The sequence below is a fragment of the Sipha flava genome, unplaced genomic scaffold (assembly GCF_003268045.1).
Source record: "Sipha flava isolate LNK unplaced genomic scaffold, YSA_version1 222_pilon_pilon, whole genome shotgun sequence".
Classification (NCBI taxonomy): Eukaryota; Metazoa; Arthropoda; class Insecta; order Hemiptera; family Aphididae; genus Sipha; species Sipha flava.
Window position 1 is genome coordinate 1,275,281 of NW_020272853.1, and position 19,577 is coordinate 1,294,857.

The 19,577-nt window shown below is 32.3% G+C and overlaps 1 protein-coding gene across 6 annotated transcripts in view; it reads right to left on the bottom strand.

Annotated features, from left to right (window-relative positions):
- LOC112683261 (RNA-binding protein Musashi homolog Rbp6) overlaps window positions 1-19,577 on the bottom strand; it is a 433,196-nt gene that overhangs the window by 398,527 nt on the left and 15,092 nt on the right. The gene's annotated exons all lie outside the window — the stretch shown is intronic.

Genomic DNA, 19,577 nt, shown 5'->3' on the forward strand with positions numbered 1-19,577 from the left:
TCGATAAGACGAACAAACAGTTCGCTGAGAATCTTTGTTTAGTGTGCATAAGATTATATTATTGTTTCGGGAGGAACGAGCAAGCACATAGGAAGGACCGAACGGAATTCACTTATCGTACGCTACACTATGTAAAGACAATAATATTCTTTGAGCGACTTGTCAAGTATGTACACGCATGTAATATAAATGACGCGGTGTAAAGTATATAATATCAAGGCAGTCGGCTCTTTAAATATAATTGTAATTGTTTACGTCTCTTACATATTATCCCATACACGACCTCGTATTATTTTAGAATGGAAGCGGCGTTCGGTCATCATTAGTGCCATTTATTCCATTTAATTTCCCGCGTCGATACAGCATGTGTATATAACATATTATTGAATAGCAGTATGGTATGTAATCGCGACAAGTAGGATTTTGATTAATGTTTAGTAAAAATTGCACAGTTCCTCTGTGCATTAGTCTCGTTGAATAAACATATAAACATTGACACGCGCATAATTGGAATGGAAAACGTCTATGATATATAATACAATACACCGTCGTCGGATATTTGAAACGTTTCAGTTGTACGCACGTTTGTGGCTTAATACGAAATATACTGTGAATATTGCATTGACGTGGGTATGCGATGAAAACACGTGTTTAATACCCACAATTAAACGCGTTGTACTATTGTAAATGTAATAAAAATTGTGGAATGTATCATATACTCGTATATTGTGAAGTTTAATTACACATAATTACGTGATAAGCCAGTGAAATTGAATTTAAAAGTATATTATAATTAGATAAATCATTGCAAGTATATAACATACATAAGACACGTTCGTTGATTTTTTCCCTCCCACTACAAAAACGCATTAATTATTTACATTCATTATAACGCACTATCCGTTTATTTACTCAAGTAAATAATAACAATTTTCACAACATTTAATTTCCGGCTTTTACATTACGTAAACTTCAATATTTCGTTATTTCATGACAAATGAATACTATAAAAAAAACATTATCGTAAAATCTAATATAAAAAATCCCTCGGAGGGTAAAAAAGTAAAAAAAAAAAAAACACAATACCAACCAGTATTTTTGTTAACAATCAATCCTTTTTATATCATGTGTACAGAAATATATAGGTACTCACAATCAAAAAATAATACTTTATTCCCTAATTTAAAAAAAAAAATACATTATTATGACCAACAGAAGAGGTAAATGCTTCTATTATTCGTGTTTATTAAATAAATCTCAACATTGGTATTATATATTAGAAAAACTGTTGTGGAAATATGTATTGTACAAAATACAATTAAATAAAACTTTTTTCGAATTTCAAATAAAAACATTTACTGTTAATTCATCAAAGTTATGCTATAATTTGTATAGAAATTAGTCGTATTGTCTTTTGTGATAGCCATAAATATGCTTATCATTTCTATTAATTGATACCGAGAAATATTGATCCTATTTTTTATGTAATAGATAATGAATCGATAATAAAGAAAAATGCGTTGTATGCGTTTCATATAATTTAATAAATAACATTTACAATTTTGATATTTCACCGAGTGATGTATGGTATGTATGAGAATGCAACGAAAACGACATTGAAACGCTGAATATTTCCTCTGTTGCCGCAGTGAAAATGATAAAATTACTAAACCGTAAGGAAATTAAATAACAAACAATTGTTATTATACTTTATTGTAAAGGTAAAATTAGATCCATAGCAAAAACACTATAAATTCATGTACAAATTAATTAATCGAAAGGATATTTAGCCGAAACGAGTAAAAAATTGAGTAATGAAAAACGAATATTCGTGTTTTCCATTAAACGTCCAACCATCCTCATGATAAATATTTCAAAGAACATATCTATAAATAGAAGGTATTCCATGAAAGAAATACTTAGTCTCGCACTCATATCAATATCGCAGCGACTATGCCTATTCTTCGTTTATTAAAATATATAATATATTTGTATCCCCATAGCTTTTAGCGTTATTCCAATATTCAACAATTAAAAAAAGTAAATACTATTGATTCGATAGTTATTTATTCAGTGATTTGATTCGGTGATTATTCTATTCATAAAACTTACGTTGTGCCTACTGTTATAGCTTCGTTTTAAATTCTGTATTAATTAGAACGTAAATAATGTATATATTTTTTGCAAAATAAAACGTTTTCGATGCATTGAACTTTGCATACATTGCAATGACAATGTATAATAATGAACGGTTTAATGAAGTACTAATTAGAAAACGCTTTACAATAGTCGTAAATAACAATATTGATTCTACTTCGAAAAATTACAGAATCTTTTTTAATCAATAATATTAACAATATATTGTTAATACAGGCAGTGACATATACAAAGGAATGGTATTGGGGCCAGATCCCCCTAGACCTTTTTTTAAATGTTATAGGATAATGTTCTTAGTGTGAGGGCGTTAGAAACCTAAACAAAAAATAATGATAAAATAAAAATAATGAGTTTTTTGCAAATGACCCCCCCTTCCATACAAAATTTATGTATACGCCACTGAATATAGTGAAACCTGTGTAATATGGAATCTGAATAATATGGAAATCTGTCTTTTATTAAAAAAAATAATTCGGTCCCGACGACTCTAATACATTTTTAAATACATCATACTCTGAGTAAGATGGAACTTGTCCAACGTGGAAATGGAAACAATATTTTTATCATGTACCTGTTTATCATGGAAATACCTATTTGAAAATGATCAGTTAATAAATAAAATCAATATTGATAAGGATTATTTCGTTGCTCTACATTTATTATTTCGTTAGTGTTGTAACTTGTAGTAGAGTTTTGTTCTTATAGCGTTTCGGACTGCATAAAGTTTTTGTATTTACTTATTTTTTTTTATCGCATAACTCAGTTTGTTAAATGTTTAACTTTAAATGAAAAATTAAAATTAATTGAATCTAGTGAAAAAGATAAATTAGCAGTAAAACAAATTTTTGAACTTTTCAAGTGTTGAAAAAGTCAAGTCTATAACATACTTAAGCAAAAAAAAAGAACAAAAAAAACAATGAATGAACGGTAAGTGTAACTATACAAATTAATGAAATATTTAAGATATAAATCTGCTTATAATATAATTTATATTTTAGGAAATTATGGATAAAAATAAAACCAAAATCAAACGCAAACGAAAAAATAAATAATTTAACTAGGGAGTGGTTTGTCAGTGCTAAAGCAAAAAACTTCAGAACCAATCATACAATATAAATCACGTAAAATTGCTGAAAAAATGTCACATGGTATTCAAATAGCGGGTTGAAAAGTTATAAAAGTTTTAGATGAATTTCGAAAGAGTACGTAATTACAAATTTATTGTAATTTCTAAATATATAATTTTTAATTTTAAAATAAGTACTTATGTATAGTAAAATTTTAATAAAATTGAATAAATAGTATGCGTAAAATAAAAAATAATTATTGTAACTTTGACCTATGTTACATGGAAACATATCTAAAATGGAAAAAATATTCGGTCTCGACCGTTTCTATATTATACAGGCTTTGCTGTACAATTATTAATTATACGAGTACTTTACACAGATTCGTCTCCCTATCATCAAATATCATGAATATTTCTGTCCATGGATATAGCTCACTCAAGACTATAGCTACAATTATTGATTTTATATTGATTTCATACTTACATAGTAGTGCTCTGTAGCGTTAGTTTTATACAAATACTGTGTACTACTTGATATTATGATATCAAGAAAAATAAATAAAAATGATAATCTATTGTGAATACTCGTTATTTGAACACGTATTTTATTACGGAATATTTTATTTTCGACAGAGCGGTAAAACACTAATCATTCTCTTCGACCTCGGTAATTATAATTGTCTTGCAACGTATTGGACGAGATTTTCCAATTTTCCTCGGGCATACCCTAGGGTATTGTTATCATTCATTGAAATGTACCTCTGCTGTGCGACCTCAACTTGACTACTCGCATCGAGACAACGTAGCTGAACGGTCAACACGGTTTTGCTGCAGTCACGTGTAACCGTTTTATAACGCGCCGTACAGAGGTTGATACAGTTCCATTCGTTTCCGGTAAATTTACGGCGAATACACATCGCGATACGCAATAGTATGCGTATACACACACACACACACACACACACACACACACACACACACACACATAATGCACTCGTGGATGGTAAACAAACGGTTTCCTTATGTGTAGTCCATTGTCGAAAATCGCTCGCTCGACGAAGAACTCAAACGTGGTTTATTTTAATGACGCTTTTTCCCCTCTCTCGTTAATCCCGAACATTAAATCGAGCAGTACGTCTAGTAGATGCCAAAGCATTTCGTATACATTATCGTACCGTGAATCAGACGGGTATTTGAACGATTTCTCCCGGTAACATACCGTAAGCATCACACGCCTACTTCGAATATCTACAAATAAAACTCGACGCAGTTCTCGTGGTGGTTTCGAGATCGCAAATCGTATACATCTAGTCATCGCATATTTGATTTGCACTCCACTCGAGTCCCGTCCGTGAATCGTTTGCCAATACAACGATACTCAGCTGCTACTCAATTGTGTGTTTATGTGCGTGTGAGTGCGTGCGTGCAAGTGTGTGTAGTTATGTGCTTGGTTTGACGACTAAACAAGACTAAAAATAACAATACTAGTGATAATCGTACAAAATATGTACGCACGGTAGACGATTATGAGAAATCAAAGAGTAAATCCTCATTTGGACATGAGTCAAAACGAATTTCGAAAAAACTTATTTTCTATATTTTCCGTATCGTTATATGCAATTTTTGAAATATCAGAATCGAAAAATTCCCTTATAAATCAGTTTGAAAACACCGGTCGTGTGTAGAACGGTTTTCATATAATTTACCGTTCCTTTGTCAGTTCATCATTTATTGAACGTATAGTTATACAGAATACAATCGAAGAAATTACTTGGTGACATTGATCAAACGCGAAGTTTTATTGTAGCTAAGAAACTTATCACAATCGTCAATTTTCTGATCTTCGATCTCCTATCTTAATCTCCCGAGAGAATTTCCGCAGAAAACAGTTGATTAGATTTTGATTGACATACATTTTGTAAGTGCTTTTTAAAAAAAAAAAGGAAAACATCACCATCTTAGCGCTGAAGGGACAACTTTGGTTTTTTGTTACACGCATTGGATAAGTTATTGTACATTCTTGATCAAACTTTTCTTTCGTTCAGACTGGAAAAATAGTAAATTCACATCTCATTGTCGGTCACTGCCAGAAGAGAAAGAAAAACAAAAATATTACGAAGAAAAACTCCCACTGACAACTGGTGGTGCTCTCGAATCAGATGAGAATATTTTGAGACTAGGACATTTCAAAACTTTCCGGACGATGTAAACATTTTAAAAACTTATCAGATCTTATAGAACAATAGGTTTACGGTAAAAATAAATTCGTAGTCCCGTTTGATTTACGAGCAGCAATGCGACTTACTCTCCAATTGATCCCATATAATATTTTAGGTAGGTATACTATTATAACGGGAGCAAGAGAAAAGTTTCGGCTGCAATCGACAAAAATGGCCTCGTGTCGCAAATTTATTGTTATTTCTCGCTCGGTGCGCAGAACAAAAATGAAACCGTACGCCAATAGTACGTCGTATTGTACACCCATGTACACACGTACATAACATGATATGCGCGCACTCGAATTTATTCACGTTCGGATAAAAATAATAAAACAAAGTGTACTTAAAAAAAAAATAAATATATTGTATGCTGTCGAGCGTATATCTTTACCCTGCAATAGACATCGCGTATAGTTTGCATTTTATTACATATTATTATTACGTACATTTTACATATGTGTATGTGTGCATGCGTGTATAATATTATGTACGTATGGGAGTCTTGTGTGACTGATATGTAGGTAAAAGGGTAAAAAATTAAAAAAAAAAAAGTTTTGTTATCTTTATTCATTTGGACGTTGCAGCATCGAAATGTTTTATCGCAGGTATACGTTTCGCGTCTAGAGCACGCGCGTTACATTCGAGAGCTCGAGCACGCACGACCATTACGCATTACTGCATTAGTTCACGTGAGTGTAATAGTATAATATAGGCAGTCGGTAAAATCCGTTTAGCAGTAATATTTTTTGAACGATTTTCCAAATACTCTATTTGCCATATACATATAACGTTTTAGAACAGATAAGTATAAATATTCCGCATTACGACTGAGATTCTACTGCGATAAAAACACGATAAACGCCCGATCCTCCGTACGTTTTTATTCAGACGCTGTGGACGACCATGTGAACGTTCGAGCATGTATTATTGTACTCGTATATTGTCGTTTTCGCGAGAAAAAAAATATGAGATTTTCGAATGATAATGATATCTCGAACGCATTTTTGTACAACGTCGTCCTGTGAACACAATACGTACACGCCAGTTGTTATGTGTCTGTGGGCGATTTAGCATTTTGCGCAAATATCGGTCGGTGCCGAGAACGCGCATTTTTCACTTTTATGGGTCATATTGGCTGGAATTCGTGCGTTACAACGTCCATTAGATTCGCAAACCGAACGGCTTGAAATTACTATTAAGAACCGGGAAAACGGGAGGAGGGGGCGATGGGGTGCGATGGCTGTGACTGTTACGCGCGCGTGGGCATAGTCTTCCAAAGAGGGGAATACATTATATTATATTACGTTCGCAACGGTGGCGGCGTATAAACCGGACCGGAAGACATCGATGAGATTTGAAATATGTGCAGAGTGCGTGTGTTTTTCCATTATTATTTCAACCGACGTAGGGACCGGTGTTAGTGGGATCACAGAGGGGTGCGACATAGGCGCAATTTGGGGGTGCTTGGGTGTGCTTAGCACCCCCATTTTTAAAATTAGCACCCCCAAATGTGTTCATGTTAATTTACATTTAAATACTCATTAGTCGTTGTATATAGAAAAACAGAGTTTTTATTATATATATATACAAATTTATTATTTAAATAATGGTGGTGGAAGTTCGTCCTTCGTTTTTTCGGTCCTCGAATTGGATAATAGTAATAGGTAAGGTTACTAGATTTTGAAATCCCTAAACTTGAACTATCATATTGAATGACACTTTTTTTATTTTGATATGAAAACAAAATAAGTATATGATTTTTTAATTTAAATATTTATTAGCTAATACAAAAATACATTATAACTGTATATAACCATAGTGATTAGATTACCATACTATAATAATATAATGTACAATATTATTCTATGATTTATTATTAAATAATATAATATTAAATGTTATTTTATCTCGGCTTCTATTAACCGGGATAAATAAATGATCGGCCGGTTAGCCGGGACGAGTTGAAAGCCTAGTAGTAAATATACTAAATTCTAAAGAAATTGTATGTCATTTCTTTATCAAAACGGTTCTGAGCAAAGGTTCAGTATAAAAATTAACCATTTACGGGTATATTTTACCATTTTTAGTCTAATTATTGGTAGGTTCTTTTCTTTTATCAACCTGTTTAACCTTTTTATTTTTTACAATTTTATTAAATTTAAGTTTTAACCAAATATTTATCTATATTCAAAATGTCATTATGACCGGATGGACCAAATTTTTTTAATAAACATTTTATGTTAAAAATTGATATAGAAACAGTAAAATCCGTAAAAATTGTAGGTATAAAAATTTACTTAAACGCTAATGAAATAAATTTCAGACTAACGATTTTTAAAAAATTTTCAGTATCGGTAAATAAGTACTCGTATATGAGTAAGGTGATATTACATTTTCACTTAATATTTAAAAATTAAAATTTTATTATATAAAGACTTTAAAAAATTAGTTATTTTTGAAGTTCTATATTTAAATAAAAATCGCTATATAAAACTTTTATCAAATACGAAAAAAAATATCTTTGTTACAGGATAAAAGTTTCAAGTTTCTAGCCACATTACTTTTGGAATTATGACTAAATAACTAAAATCTGAAAAGTGAAAGTCTTATTTACAGCGTATTTTTACTGTTCAGAACAGTTTTATCCCCAAGCCTAGAATAACTATTAAGATTTTTAAAAAAAAATGATCAATCTAAAGTACCACGGCATACCAATTTAAAATCTAAAAAGTTCTTCGAAAAAAACTTTTGGACCAGTATTTCTATGAGAAATAGTGTTAAAAAATAAAATACAAACATCATTATAAAACCATAATATTCTTCGTTTCACTTGAATCTAAAAGTGATCATGTGATGAAACATTTGTGTTTACAGACGGGTAATTCGTTATATGCGTAAAAAAAAGTATAAAATTGAAACGAACAATTCAAATATTTATCAAATATTTTTGTAACTGTAGAATTGTACGGGTTGCGGGTGCATATAATCATTAAGGAACATGAAAAAGATAGAAGGGCTTCAGCACCCCCAGTTTTATCATTGAAATTACGCTCCTAGGGTGCGAGAGAGCGCGGAGACTCGAGGAGCCGCAGATTTTCTTACCGGCGTAAAGCGATACGTTACGGTTACAGAATATGAATCAGGTAAACGTTGTACGAGCAAAACATCGAATGGAGTGTTTTGAACAGATTTATAAAACTGTTCGTTGGACGTTGATCTACTGTCGCGCGATGTTACGCAATGAATTACACCGGACGGTTAATTTTGAACCCGCGCTAGGGGCCCGCGATCCGCGTCCCGGCCGCTCGAGAACATCTGGAACATGCCGCGCTGCCGGAGACCGTCGTCGACACATTCTCGTTTACACCTCTTCGTCGGTCGTTCGCGGACCATTGACTCGTCGCATGACTCCCGTACGAAGTGTTACGCTATTCGCGTATAATTGACGGCCGACGGGCGTGTCGTACGGGTACACCGCGACAAGCGCTGTCGACGCGCGCGGCATCACCTATGCACGGAGACGAAAATAAATCGCGTAACGCGTCAAATATTAATAGAACTCTGGCGCGTTTTTCCGTTCTGAACCTTTGACCGCGGTGCGCATCAGTCCACGGGCGATTTGTTGCCGTGCGTCGTCGTCCTACCTCCTCGTCCGATCCACTCGCGCCGCCGCTATTCGTCTTGTGTTCGCTCGCGCGCGCGATCCTCCGCGGCACACGCGACCGTCCGTCCTGCCAAGAATCGTTGTGTGCCCGCCCAGCACCACCGCCGTTCTGAACGCAGAGCCGAAGAATAACGACGTCTCGAGTGGTAATATTAATAATACATTCTCGGCGAGCCGTTAAAAATATTGCGAAGGAACAAAAAAAAAAAAAAAACCCCGTCCCCGAGTTACGCGCGCGCCATGCTTTGGCGGTGGTAAAGAAATCTATCGGTGTGCACATCGTCATGCGATTTATTGTTCTGGAACGGGAAATATTCGTTATTAAACGTCACAACGAGACTACGGACCACGTACCCGTGGATTCGTAATTTGTCTGAAGAATGGTCCGAGTTTTCATTTTTCCGCAGAGATGATGAATCGGTATGGAATACACGCGTGTGGACGGGTCAACGGCGGGGAATAGGACTGCGATGTTCGGATTTATCGGAAAACAATAGGGGAAGAATAGATGGTAGCGATGCGGGGGGACTGAGTTATTGTTACTGCGCAGTTTTATTATCTCGTTGGACCAACTTTGGTACCTCTGCTCGGCCATACTCTGTCTCGCGGGTCGATAGTAGGACAAAACACTGTTTTTGTTTTCAGTTCGCTTCCACCACGACCATAAAACCGAATAAGTCCACGCGCTGTGCGGGTACCTTATTATTTTGTTAGCTCCGCATATGGTAATACATTAAGGTGTATGCGTGGAAGCTCCGCGTGTAGCTATCAATCAATCGGTTATCCGTACGGCTTGTCGAACAAGGTCTGTACCGCGAGAGAGATATAATACTCTGGGAGATTGCAACAGCATCGCAGGTGTGCGCGTAAAGATAGGAGTTTGCGTGAGAACTTTGTTGTAACCATTAAAAGGGATGCACTAGATATAGGTATGGTAATACGTGTACATGTATACTTGTCGCGGCGACGACAGAGAGTGTCTCTTCACTCCGACATCGATTTATTACAGCGAAATCGGGTAAGTGGCTTAGCTTGCAGGAAAAGCGAACGGAAAAAGAAAAATGAATAAACCTTCGAAACTCAATGTAGCGGTTGGATTTACATAACGTAATATATGCATGTTGCCGCGAGCCCGTTAAAAGCTCGCCGCTGACGACGACTACGACGACATAATGTCCCGTGACACGAGCATGGATACTATTAATATATACGTTAAGTATATTAAACGCGTATAAAATTGCGATTATATGTTATAATATTTTATTTACGTCTTGTACTGGGCCGTACGCGTACGTCGTCCAGCGCGGTTACTAAAATGCATCCGACAAAGCGTATACGTATGCCGTATAGGTACACGATCACTTGACTGTGAACGATCCATATGTACTATAATATTGTACTACGCAGTGGCGTGTCGTGTCTGTGTGCGAAGTGTGAAAACGCTACAGGCACTTGGCTAAGTAATAATGGGCCTATTGTTACTCAACTTTCCAGAAAAATATAAAATAATTTTAGAAAAAGTAAAAAGATAATAATGAATATTACTCGATATATTAGTAAGATTGATCAACTAAGTCAAGTTATTCGATACATCTGAATTATTTCAGACTCGAACGGTAATTCTAAAACATGGTCAGTAGTAATGAGGCTGCCAACAAAAATGGTGTATATCAGGCGTCCAGGGTAGGTTGAAATCGAAACAAAAATTAGCAAAATTTATCCATTGTACTTCACATAACTTGAACCTTGTACTATACGATGCAATTAATTCATTAACGGAAGTTAAAACTTTCTTTGGACCTGTGAAAACATTTATACATCTTTTTCGTATAGGTGGTATTAAACGTTGTCAGTTACTTTTTTCTTCAGGGTCATCAGATATTTCAATTACATAAAAAAAATTGTGTATAACTCGTTGGTCATCAAGGTATGAATCTCTAACTATTCCACATTATTACGTTGATATTTTAAAATTGTTATCTCAAATAATTCACAGAAACAAAGATAAGGATGAAATATTCGAAATAAATTATTTAAAAATTTAAATGAAAGATTTTCAATTTATGTGTAATGTGTATTTAATGTAACTTTCATAGGTAAAGTTTTAAAAACTGTAAATGTATCAAAATTTCTTCAATCTTCTAAACAAAAATTGAGTACCTCAGTTTTTTGCTTAATTTTGTGTTAATAAATCTTTAAGAATACAAGCCATAATACAATGATTTATTTTTGAAATAGCAATAGAAATCTAAAAAATATCGTGTGTACCACATACATTTCATGAAAAAATAAACCGAAGAGTAAAACGATTTTATAATGAAATACTCTCAGATTAATGCTTTACTTCAATAGAAGAACATTTTAAAATCATTAGATTTTATTTTATAATACAATTAAAATAATCTTTTAACAGTTTAAATGACATATTTAAAATATTTTAAGTTATTCAACCGAATTCGGTGATTGATTTCACTGACAAACAAATTTTTAACTCCGCTAATAAATTGATAGAATATTATTACTCTGATTTATTTAGTGCTCTTGCAGATCAAATTTTATCGTTTGAATCTTGTTTTAAAGAAGAAAGTTCAAAACGAACATCGAGAAAAGCAATTACTGAATTACTTGTTATAGAGAATTCTCCATTAATTACATTTCCTAAAATATGTACAGCATGTATGCTATTTTTGATACTCCTTGTAACATTTGTTACAGCAAAACGTTCATTTTCCAAATTAAAATGAATGAAAAATTATTTATGAAGCATAAATATGCGTGAAGAATGATTAAATGGACTTAGAATTCTGTATATTGAAAACGATCGAGTACGTCAGTTGAATTAAACAGCAATAATTAACAAATGTGCAAAAAAAAACTGCCAATGAAATTTAAATTAATTATGTTATTTGTATGTAATTCCATCTTATTTTTTATGTATTTTAAATTTCAAAAAAAATGTAAAGTGGCTATTTTTTTTAGCAACTGATTTGCATAAGTTTTTATTATTTAGGAAAAATAATACGAATTTTAAATTTTAATTTATATTCCTACATTAATATTGTTCAGAATTAAAAAGTGTAGGGGCCATTTTTTTTACTTTTTGCCATATTTAGTATGAACCGCTACTGGTATTACGCGTATCATTGATTATGTGTTCATTATAACACTAACGGTACTTAATATTTATTATGTATACGCGATCCCATGTCCTGAAGTACGTATTATAATTTTATTAATATAATATAGAGCGAAATATATTCTCTGCCTGGGGAACGTATAGGTAATACACATCACGTAGTCGTAACGAATGCGCTGAGCCGTATTTGTGAGTGGTTATGGTATAGAGGAGAAGGGAATATCCCGCCCTAGCAAATAAGCGTGGAGGGTGATAATATTTTCTACAGTGAATGAAAAAAAAGTCGATCAATGTTTTTACATTTGCAATGGAATATTTTGTGACTAAATATAGCAATATTAGCCGTTTTTAATCATGAAGTAAGACAGTTATTTTTGATTTAGTATGAACGACAAATATTACACATAAAAATGCACTGCGAAACGGGAAAAGTTAAACATAAGCGAAGCAAGTGGCTTTTTAATGGATATATGGTTGTTAAAGATGCCTATTTCGAATTCTCTCGTACTACATTATGTATGTGCTGTACTAGTTATTGTTGACGGGCAACAGCATTTTAAACACGGCACTGCAAATACGTTAAAAAATAATAATGATGATGATAATAATAAAAACGAGAAACTTTTTTAACGAGCACTGGTGGACATATAGTTATTGTTTTACGGCGCGCAAAAATAATTATGTAAAACAAATGGTGCACACCTCGCGTCTATAACACCATTTCGGTGTCACTGAAAAACGTTGTCCCTCGGGATTTCTCGAACTTATGCTTTATGCACGCGCAAAATATTGATGTAGTGCTACGCAGAAATATAAACATATTTTCATATATAAATAATAATAACTAATAATAAAGGTTCGTGTACCCATACGCGCGCGTGTGCGCTACGACGTTTCACCCGGGTCGATTCACCCCGCGAACGAGTTTCGGGGGGGAGAGAGAGTGTTCGATTTGAATTTTTTTTTTTGTATGTCGTACACTGCCTACAGAGACCGCGAATGGATTAAAAGACCTCCAGGGCAGCGAGAAATCACACGAATACACTCAATTTGAATCGTTACCGTCGCGAAAAAACTGCCGGACCGTAAGAATATAGTAATTGGTCGAACGTCGATAACGAACGTGCGAGCAATAAATCATGTCCACCAAACACAATGCAGCATGTAATATAACGTTATAATATATTTTATTGCGTATGCACGCGCGTACCGGGAATTCGAATAAACATTTCTCACGGCAGCCTTTGTCTTAGAACCGAGTAGTTTTTTCTGTAATACCGATTACACAACTCGCAATTTCTCGTTTAACACATCCGCGTATTTTCAGGGGGGCGCGCTTTGATATTTTTTCGGTCTAGGCCCGAGGGGGGAGGCTCAACATTTTTACTACCGCGTGCTTCGAACGTATTTGTTTCACAAGACAACGGTTTTGGTAACAATTGATTGTATAACACTAGTTCGCATTAAATAACCCCGGCAAATGTTTTACGATATTACACTTAAACTGTATAGAAAATATTACGCGATCATTTATTCTAGACCCGTTAAAATTTCCGAGGTAGGGAGAGGATGAACAACAACCCCCTCTGGGCACATCGCTGTAGCGCATTTCGAACGCAATTGTTTCCGTCGACCGTTCGGTACTCGGAATCAACCGACCCCGGTGGGGCGGTTAACCCCTTTGTTCGGATACGATATCAGTGCGAAAACGTTGCGCATTGGACAATCGTCGTGTTTTTATACGTTCGGTCGGCGAAACGACGTCGGAGGTTACAAACGCACCAGGAGGGCAACGCGTGCGGGTGGAAGGAAACGCGTTCGCCCGCGCGCTGTTAATTAATAACGATCGTTTCGCGGGCGTCTCGGTTACAATCACGACGGCTTTCCGATCGTATCGTCAGGGGAGACTCCAGGGGGGAGGGACTAAGGGCCATGGCCTCCTCCCAAGCCCGTACCGTATTCAATAAAAAATGTATATCGTTAACAAAAAATTCATATTATAATATGTACTATCATACGACATGCACAAGTATATAGAGTCATAGAGGTATGACGGTTGAAAAGAGTTTCTACACACTTCGGAGACTAAAAACCTTGCTTCGTTCAATGATAACTGAAGATAGACTATCAGCATTATGTCTAATTAATGTATATCATAAAGTAGATATTCTAAATCAAATAAATAATATTATTGATATTTTTGCCAATTTTAAAAATAGATGACTTGAATATGTGTTATAAAAATTTTTGTTTTCTTTTTGTTATAACTTGCCCCCCCCCTAACCAAGGCTCTGGAACCGCCCCTGCGTACCGCGGTCAACGAGGCCGTCACTCGCGGTACTGGTAACGTACGTATTACTCGACGACGTCCGCAGAGAATCGCGTTCGCGGTGTTCCCCTGCTCGTTCGAATCCTTCCCTCCTCCCCAGCGGCTTGTTAAGGTTCTGATAGTTACCGTATGCGGTCAAGTATTTCGCCACACTGATTGGCCGGCGAATCGAACGGACTAGGGAACGCGAAAAGTTTTTGCCGGTGAGCTCCGCGGATTGTTGCGTAACGGTTACGTCGAACATTCTGTGCGCACGAGTCGACAACGATCGTTCATTTTTCGTTCAGTTTTAACAGATTTTCCAGCGAATCGTATATGAGCTTGAAACGTGTTTTTTTTTTTTCATTCTCTTATAATTCTATATTTGAAAAACGTTTTAATCGGTTTTCAAATGGAATAAAATGATTGGCATGTTTTTAATGATAATGTAATATATGAAAACAAAGAGGTACAATTAAATATAATATAATAACTACCTAGTAGCTATTAACCGTTAACTAGTAGAACCACAGATCAAATTAACAATAATATTATTTTCATATAATCTGTGCTATAACATACAAATAGTATAAGTGTTCAACAGAAGTATGTTTAAAATGTTGTAATTTATAAACTTATGAATATTGATAACAGATGCGATATAATTCAATATTATTATAATTAATAGAAGCATTCGTCTACTAATAAATATTAATGAAATACATAACGTTAATTAATATTATATTTTAGTTTTTATGCAATATAATAATAATTTATTATTATTATTGTGGTTAGAAGTGTTAGAATACAATAAAATGCTGTGTTTCTGTTGTTTTTAGAGGACTAAAAATCAATTAAAATTTACAAATATTGAAATATTTCGTAGTAGAAAATTCGTTATACCTTGTACCATAATATATTCTGTGATTACAATATCTAATAGTTGTTATTAAATATATTTACCTATTAATTTATAAATATAGTTATTTAAATATATTTAACAAAATAAAATAAAAATTGAAATTTTTAAGGTCAGCAAATTAACCATACTTAGTGATTATATTATTTTAAGTTGTCTCATATTTAAAATTTGTTTTATCTATATTTATTATATGTATTGTAATTTCTAAATTTACTTTACATTTTAGTTTTGTATTATTTTAACTGTATTTAAAAGATTGTTTATCTTTATAGTTATTTTGTTGTTACTAGAAGAAACGGAACTTAATATTATCACTTATTTCACGGTATCAATATTGACTACTAGAATCATACTCTAATTTACTTATAGAAACATAGTGTATCTTAAAAGTTAAAATGCAAAAAAACATTAATTTAAACTATTATTAATAATTATTTACAGAAAATTAAAATAAAAATCTGTAGATAGTACCAATAAGTTAATAAGTCAAAAATTATATTTTTTTTTGTTTAAACAACCATTTTTTATATTGTTTTAATCAAATGTTTCAAACGATTAAAAAAAAAAAAAAAGCAAATTTGATTACTTAGTTTAAATGTTTACAAAATGTTTAAAATGACTGTTTAAAACATTTTATTTTAAACAACTCAACACTGGTACATAATATATATTAATAATCTAAGAGAATCTGAGTGAAACTAAAAAGAATGAATACTCTTTCCGCCAAGAGCAATTGTTATTATTTTTCTCCGACAATAATTTTTATCAGATAGTCTACAATTTTGCACCTAATCTGATACGATAACGATCGTAAAACACAAAGGGATAATTTTCTATTTCTTCAACAATTTTCCTTAAAAAGTATGAGGAATATTCTTTCTTTTTTTTCTTCTAATGCCTTTATTTTTCATTTATATCTCATTTGATTAATAGAAGTTACGCTGAATAACATTAGAAACCATAAATCATAACTTATTGCGTGAAAAAAATATTTGGCATGGTTATTTTTATGCAAACGTTTACATTTTACACGTCAACAAATTTCATTGGTTTCTCAAAGGATTGTGATTATAATATTTGATATCAACTTAATTTATATTCTAAAAAATATTACATATTCGATTATGAATATAACAGAATATAAAAAAATTTAAAACTCACGAGCTTCAGATTCAAACGACTCGAATTATTTCATATTCTCTATCAATCATGAACACTAATTGATGCATTGTCTTGTGATTTAACATAAAATTATAAAAGGTCTAATCATTTTAAACTAGTTCCAGTTTATTATTTTAAGATAAAATAAAGTACTTTAATATCCAATTTATACTCCGAACTTAATTTAAAATCATTTACCGATTATACGATAATGGTTTAGTTACACGTCGTTGCTCGGAAAAATAATCGTGATTGTTCAACTCATTTAGGATGTAACTCGTCGTTAAAACAAAGTCTTTTTATGTGTAAATCACCCAAAATATTGTTTAAAATAAAGTTTTATCTATCTCCTTATAATCATTTTGTATATAGTTATTTGTCTAATTTCTTCATGATATTTGTAACTAACGAAGCTTTGTTGTGTACCACTTATCACTGATCGTTTACAACGACATAAATGTATCGAACGTTATTTTTCAACTGAACTGGAGATTGACGTCAGTAACCGGTGAATGTCTACACTTACAACAATTACCAATTTTTAGGTTTTTACCGGGGAATGACATAATTTACCACGTGTACATCATTCACCGTAACATTTATATAGAATATAATAGGAACATAATATCCATTGATCTAGACCAACTTCCAATCATGTACAAAGCCCAATTTACCTGTGTACATCCTGTCTTTAGAGTAAACAGATAAAGTATGGGACATAATACCAGGTCTAATTGGCCCAAAATACTATTTTTTTCCAAGGAGACAACAACGGATTTAATAATATTTTGAAATCACGTATATAATTTTTTAATTAAAAAGTGCTTTCGATTACCGTTTTAAATATAGAAGAAAAAAAATTAAGACAATATTCAAAAAGAATAATATGTATATATATATATAACAGTGTATGAATTCGAAGCCCGCGATATAACAGATTACACAAAAAACATAATCAGACGTTTATGAATTAATTATGATGGTATTTGCGCATGGCCCTAAATGAGACATCAATTTATTGTACTAATCATCATCCGTATCACGTAAATGCATACACAAAAAAATATACTCAGTACACTCAGTGGTGGCGTGAATAAAAACTATTTGAGTCTCGAAATAAAAATAATGATACCTCAAAAAATATTGATACCTATTACATAATGCTGATAAAATCAACACATTGTCAATGCAACAAAAATTCTATCGAAAAAAACTAGATGCATAATATATCTAATGATGATACATTTAGTTAATGATGGATAATAGGAGGATAAAATCTTTATGTCTTTGGCACTTAGAAATATCTTTTTCGATTCGAATACTTTTACCTAGTATTTAATACATTTTACATAACTTTATCTTATTGATATTTTTTAAGTTAATCAAAATTCACGTATTTTCTACGCATAGAATTTACCATCTCGAATCACTGGAGCTGGATGCAGCAAAAGTTGAAAGAAGAATATCTTTATTTTTTTTTTCTTATCAGAGAACATTATACATAATTTCATAACTATTGCATTTTATTGATTCTCGTGTAATATTCATCGAATATTTCATTGACATTGTTTGGTCGTTAATTTTTAATTTTACTCAATCAAAGATCCAATACGCATTTATTTATTTATATACATCATTTAATGAGTATTTTGTGGTCGTAAAGGTGGTTTAATCAATTATGTTAACTGGAATCGTTTCCTTAATCAGTGCAAAATTAAACATAAAGAGGAAAGAAAACTTTGTGCATACTTTTGATTGAAATGAACAAATAGCGTATGTCATTTTTATTTTATTTTATTTACTTGATATCGAGTTCAAATTTCAATTATTTTGTTTGGTAAATTAGTAAATATCAAAATTTAATTTGATTATGTTTTCTTTGATAAAAATGTAATATGCTAATTCTATTTTGTAGTTATTGAAAGAATTTTTTCTTTACTCCAGCATGGTTTATATTATAAATATGTTCTACACAATTGTACATCTACGTAGTGGAGAGGAGGTGGCCAAGAGGAAAACATTAATTACTGTTAAAAAATGGGGCATAACACGTTTCCACCAAAAGTTTACCTTTCCCTTTTCCACCAAATTATATTTTGACTGATACTAATTTCCACCGAATCAATTTCTATATTACCTATAAGTACATGAATTATTTTTCTATAAATATGAAAAATACACTATCTATAGACTGAAATTGATTTATTAATAATATTATTTTATATTATTAATATAATACAAAATAATTATATAATATATATTAATACATTAATTTATAATATGATTATACATAAATGTATTGATCTATTTCATTTAATCGACCTAAAAGTACACATAAGTACATGAAAAAACTTTTTTTTAATACTATGTATAAGTTTATGATTTTTAAATATAAATAATATTTATAATAATTTTAGCATAATCTAATATATATTTATTAAATATATATAAGAATATGCTATATAAATATAATAATTTTTCACCTTTCCAATACGAGTGGGGAATTGTTAAATAATTGCTACCGTATTTATTTTAATGTTAAAACAAGTCAACCCAATTCAATTCATTATTGAGTTCAATATAGACCATATTAATACCTAAAACACATAATATTGTGTTCCATACGTTTAAATAGTGAGTTTTGTATTATAAACTGTTTCGTTGGAAAATTAGTATTAAGTTATTAGTATTTAGTAAAGGTATTAGTCAAAATATAATTCAGTGGAAACTGCTAATTGTGAAAATGTGTCCCGCCCGAAAAATGTTATTGTATCACAGAAATAATAGATTTGTGCTCTGTACAATTTATTCGGAAGATCGTAATGATAGGCATCAAAAGTACATACTATTCAGAGTAATTTAAATTAGAAGAAACTAGGAAAACAATTATGTTACTACCTATTGTAAATGTTATAAACATAGCTAACATGGCTAGGTTAGC